Source organism: Physeter macrocephalus, chromosome 5, assembly GCF_002837175.3.
Source record: "Physeter macrocephalus isolate SW-GA chromosome 5, ASM283717v5, whole genome shotgun sequence".
NCBI lineage: Eukaryota > Metazoa > Chordata > Mammalia > Artiodactyla > Physeteridae > Physeter > Physeter macrocephalus.
Window position 1 is genome coordinate 7,120,940 of NC_041218.1, and position 6,000 is coordinate 7,126,939.

Genomic DNA, 6,000 nt, shown 5'->3' on the forward strand with positions numbered 1-6,000 from the left:
CATTTCAAAGGAATGTGTATGCAAACAACCTGGGAGGACAGAGACCATGTCTCCCCCTGGGGGAGAAGGCAGATTTTTTTCTTGACAAAGATAGTAAAGATATTGTCTTCCTCCAGGTCAGAGGTTGGACAAGTAGACTAACATCCCCCTTACAAGATTAACATAGGATTGCTAGATTAAATATAAGAGGCCCAGTTAAATTTGAATTTCAAATAAACCACATGTAATTTTTAGTGTCAATGTGCCCTGTGCAACCTTTATATTAAAAATTATTTGGGGGGACTTCCCTGGTGGCGCAGTGGTTAAGAATCCGCCTGCCAATGCAGGGGACACTGGTTTGAGCCCTGGTCCGGGAAGACCCCACATGCCACGGAGCAGCTAAGCCCGTGTGCCACCACTACAAAGCCTGAGCTCTAGAGCCCATGAGCCACAACTACTGAGCCCGCGTGCCTAGAGACTGTGCTCTGCAACAAGCGAAGCCCCTGCAATGAGAAGCCCGCACACTTCAATGAAGAGTGGCCCCTGCATCTTCCCTGGTGGCGCAGTGGTTGAGAGTCGAGCCTGTGCCCCGCAACGGGAGAGGCCACAGCAGTGAGAGGCCCGCGTACCGCAAAAAAAAAAAAAAAAAAAGAGTAGCCCCTGCTCGCCGCAACTAGAGAAAGCCCGCGCGCAGCAACGAAGACCCAACACAGCCAAAAATAAATTTTAAAAAATTATTTGTTGTTTATTTGAAACTCATTTAACTGGACATCTGTGTTTTTACTTGCTAAATCTGGCAGCCCCAGCTCGGGGCTCCTAGGCTCGCTGTTCCTTGGCACAGGTCCATTGTGTGTGCCTTAGCCACCTGGGCCATATTGTGTTACCCCCAGGAGTGAATTGACCGGAACACGAAGCTCACGCTGCCCCCTGCTCTGTGAGTAACAAAGTCCTTTGTCTCTGACCCAGGAATCTCCTGGCTTGTCCAGCATCCATGGAAACTATGGCAGGCTAACTTGGGAACTTGCAAACAGGGTAAAACCCTGTGTAGTTCCTTACTTGACACCAATCCCCTACTGAGGCTCACTTAGATTATTTCTAGTCTAAATAGATAATATTGCTTTTATAAGCAATATAGTAACAGATATCCTGGAACATAATTCTCTGTGCATAGGTACAAAACCATCTGTTGGAAAAATTCCTAGAAGTGGAATTGCTGGGTTAAAAGGTGTGTACATTTAAAATGTTGAGGTAGGGACTTCCCTGGCGGTCCAGTGGTTAAGACTCTGAACTTCCAATGCAGGGGGCTCTGGTTTGATCCCTGGTTGGGGAACTAAGAGCCCAAATGCTGCGCGGTGCAGCCAAAAAAAATTTTAAAATAAAATAAAATGTTGAAGTCTATCAGTAAATTGTCCTTCATAGAGGTCATGCTCACAAACTCTCACCAAGATGTATGAGAGTGCTTTTTTCTTCCATATTTGCAGCCCAATGTATTATGAACTTTTTTGATCTTTGCCAACCTAAGTAAAAAGTGGAATCTCATTTAATTTAACTTTTTATTTCTCTTATTATGAGTCAAGTTGAACATCTTAAGCTTAAAAGCCTTGTGAATTTCCTTTTCTGTGAACTGTTCACATTTAAAATATCATTTTTCTGTTGAGTTGTTGATGTTTTCTTGTTGAGTTGCACAAACTCTTTATATAACACAGCAATTTTTTTATATGTTATATATACTTTCCCTAGTTTGACATCTGCCATTTGGCATCTTGCAAAACAGAAATTTTTACGTTTTATGTAAATGACATTTTCAGTCTTTTATGATTTTGTGGTTTGGTACCTTGCTTAGAAAGGCCCTCCAAAGACCCTCCCCCCTCCTGAGTTTTTTCTTTCTTTTTTTTTAATCCCTCACATTTTTTGTGTGTGTGTGTGTGTGTGGTACGCGGGCCTCTCAACGTTGCGGCCTCTCCCGTCGCGGAGCACAGGCTCCGGACGCGCAGGCTCAGCGGCCATGGCTCACGGGCCCAGCCGCTCCGCGGCACGTGGGATCTTCCTGGACTGGGGCACGAACCCGTGTCCCCTGCATCGGCAGGCGGACTCTCAGCCACTGCGCCACCAGGGAAGCCCAATCCCTCACATTTTTGGAAGAAGCCTTCATGAAAGAAACAATAGCTCAGGGACTTCGGTGGTGGTCCAGTGGGTAAGAGTCTGCACCCCCAGTACAGAGGGCCAGGGTTCAATCCCTGGTCGGGGAACTAGAGCCCACATGCATGCCACAACTAAGAATCCAAATGCTGCAACTAAGACCTGGAGCAGCCTAAATAAATATTTTTTAAAAAGAGAAATAATAACTCAAAACTTCAGCCTCGCTTCCGGTGCATTTTGCTATCATCTCTGGGGGCCTTCTGGTTCATTGACACTTTCTTTTTTTTTTTTTTTTACCTAGGTGGTATGACTTTATTTTCTTTATACTTTTGCATTTATTTACAGAGACCTTCTTTTTTATGATAAAAAATTATATTTTTGTTTGTGTGGGATATACAGAGTTTTCTGACACTCAGAAAACTTTCCTTCTTATATTGTTCCTAAGCAAATTTGCAGACAATTGTAATGCTCTCAGATTAAAGCTTTTGGTAAAACTCATTATGGAAAGTGTCAGTGGTGATCCAGATCCCAAGTCATTTAAAGAGAAGAGTTTTACTTATTCTTTCTAGTCTTGCTTAAAGTGGCAACATATTTTGATTTTAATATTCTTTCATACAACAAAGATGTGTTTACCTACTCTGTATCACGTTTTGTACCCTGGCAATACAGCAGGGAACAAAACAAATTCCTGTCCCTATGGAGAAGGACATCTACATTGATCTCTCTCTTTTTTTTTTAATTGGGGTATAGTTGTTTTACAATGTTGTGTTAGTTTCTACTGTACCGCGAAGTGAAGTAGCTTTCCCTGTGCTGTACAGCAGGTTGACACTTTCACAGCACAAAGCACTTACTAACTTGGCACACTTGTGGGATTCCTCAGCATGGACACTGCAGAGACTACTTTGAGATGCATCAGAGGAAACTCTTGACGTATGTCTGGAGTGCTGCAAGTCCCAGGGGAGCTTGCTTTATCATTTCCAAAGTGAGACTATGACACTGGATTTCTCCAGGTTTCATTCCCGAAGAGATAGAAATGGTCACCATCACCAAAACACAGTATAACTGCAACCACAGAACATTTAATTTTGACAAGACAATGAGTAAGCAACAGGGTCCTAAGCCTTCCCCATGGCTAGTTCCCCTGAATCCACATTTTATAAATTTATAGATGCCTCCTGGGGATTTATTTCAGGAACTCCCCATCTGTCATTGTTACACTTTCTCCAGCTGTTAAGGGGGTAGAGAGCCTCGAACATGTTTTTTCCTCAGTTCACTACAGCTCATGGAAACGTTTCCTCAGTGTAAGACTAGGAGGGCCAGATCTTTAGAATGGAAAGGGTGGACTTCCCTGGTGGTGCAGTGGTTAAGAATCCGCCTGCCAATGCAGGGCACATGGGTTTGAGCCCTGGTCCCACATGCCACGGAGCAACTAAGCCCATGCGCCACAACTACTGAGCCTGTGCTCTAGAGCCCGTGAACCACAACTACTGAGACCGCGTGCTACAACTACTAGAGCCTGCGCCCCTAGAGCCCACGCTCCACAACAAGAGAAGCCTGCGCACTGCAAAGAACAGTAGCCCCTGCTCGCCGCAACCAGAAAAAAGCCTGCGTGCAGCAACGAAGACCCAATGCAGCCAAAAATAAAATAAATAAAATAAAATAAATAAATTTTTTTAAAAAGAAGGGAAAGGGTAATCTGTTAGGTGATACATTTTGCCCCATACGGCAGGTGGGAGTGGCTAATATGATTCCTAAACAAAATTCTATGCCAGGCATCTGTTAATATGCAGCTGGGGACCAGACTGCCACATTCTCCCGGAATTCCTAGATTCAATACAGCCTCCCCCATTCATTCCTGCTTAAAAAACAAGATTTTTTTCTCCTGCTTATTAAGGAGGAAACATCAGCGTTTGCTTGTAAATAGTGATTCAAATCAGAGTTCAAACTTGACAAATGCAACTTTACAATCTAAGCTGCAGGTTAGGATATGGTTTCTCTTTGGGGGCTGACAGGCACCTTCCTCCTCATTTCCAGCACCGTACCAGAAAAAGAACAGTGAACAGTGAATCCCAGTAATTTAAACAGATCCTGGCTTAGCCCCAGAAAAGAAAAAGTAAAAATAAAACAGAATATTATAGGTAACGTTCTTCCTCCGTGTGTGTGTGTGTGTGTGTGTGTGTGTGTGTGTGTGTGTGTGTGATTTTTCAGAATCTTGGGTTTCTCTAACCAGATATTTTTAAAGAACTGGTTCATATATTTTCATTTAAGTGTATATGATGCTTCTCAGTGAAATGAGAAAGGCAGTTTTCCATCTGGTTCTGGGATTTTTAGATCTTTTATCTGCTCCTTTTAAAGAAGGTAATAAAAACAGCTGACTTATGTTGAGTGCTTACTATACACCAAGTGCTGCTGGAATAAGCACATTGTAGCTTTTAGTCCTCATAGCGCCCCCATGTGGCAGATCCTTCACATCTTGTGTGCCTCCTGTATGTGCTTAGTGGAATGATGGCACTCAACAAGTCTATTGACTGTGGAAAGGTTATAGAGGTTTAATATTAAAGAGGACTAGAGCAGTCCCAACAGTCATGCAGCAACACTTTCCATTTCCCCACTCGCTGCTTCTCCACCTCCAGAGATTCGATGATTATCTCAGAGGCAGGATGGTTTGAATGTGCAGACATCTATAACTGGACTTTCCTTTTCTTCCTGCCTCTGGTCTAAGACACTGGTTCTGAAACATTACTGTGTATAAAAACTGCTGTACAGGGGCTTCCCTGGTGGCGCAGTGGTTGAGAGTCTGCCTGCCAATGCAGGGGACGCCGGTTCGTGCCCTGGTCCGGGAGGATCCCGCATGTCGCGGAGCGGCTGGGCCCGTGAGCCATGGCCGCTGAGCCTGCGCGTCCGGAGCCTGTGCTCCGCAACGGGAGAGGCCACAGCAGTGAGAGGCCCGTGTACCGCTTGGAAGATGTTTGGGGTATTTTTGACTATATCTGATTTTTGCCTAATATGCTGGCTTTTATGCTGAATTGTTAGCAGGGAAATAACACAGGACTGGGAGATTCAGGCTACGAGAGAAAATAAGACTCGAGAGAAGAGAGCCAAGGAGACTTCCAGGTAGGGTGAAGGATGTGCCTCTCCGCATACCAGATAATCTGAGGCCGAGGGAGGTGGGAGAGGGGCGAGGCCAGGAGGAATGAATGCCAGGTACTGCGGTAAAACTGCTTTATCTGTGTCCTCTCTCTTAGTTTTTTTTTTCATTTTTATTTTTTAATTTTTTGCTTACATATATTTTATTTTATTTTTAATTTTATTGACGTATAGTTGATTTACAATGTTGTGTTAGTTTCAGGTGTACAGCAAAGTGATTCAGTTATACATATACATATATTCATTCTTTTTCAGATTCTTTTCCCATATAGGTTATTACAGAATATTGAGTAAAATTCCCTGTGCTATACAGTACTTCCTTGTTGGTTACCTATTTTATATATAGTAGTGTGTGTATGTTAATCCCAAACTCATAATTTATCCCTATCCACCCCTCCCCCACCAACATTTCCCCTTTGGTAACCATAAGTTTGTTTTTGAAATCTGTGAGTCTGTTTCAGTTTTGTAAATAAGTTCATTTATATCATTTTTAAAATTAGATTCCACATATGAGTGATATCATATGATATTTGTCTTTCTCTGACTTACTTTACTTAGTATGGTAATCTTGAGGTCCATCCATGTTGCTGCAAACAGCATTATTTTGTTCTTTTTTTTACGGCTGAGTAATATTCGATTTTATGTATGTACCACATTTTCTTTTTTCTTTCTTTCTTTTTTTTTTTTTTGCGGTACGTGGGCCTCTCACTGTTGTGGCCTCTCCTGCTGCGGAGC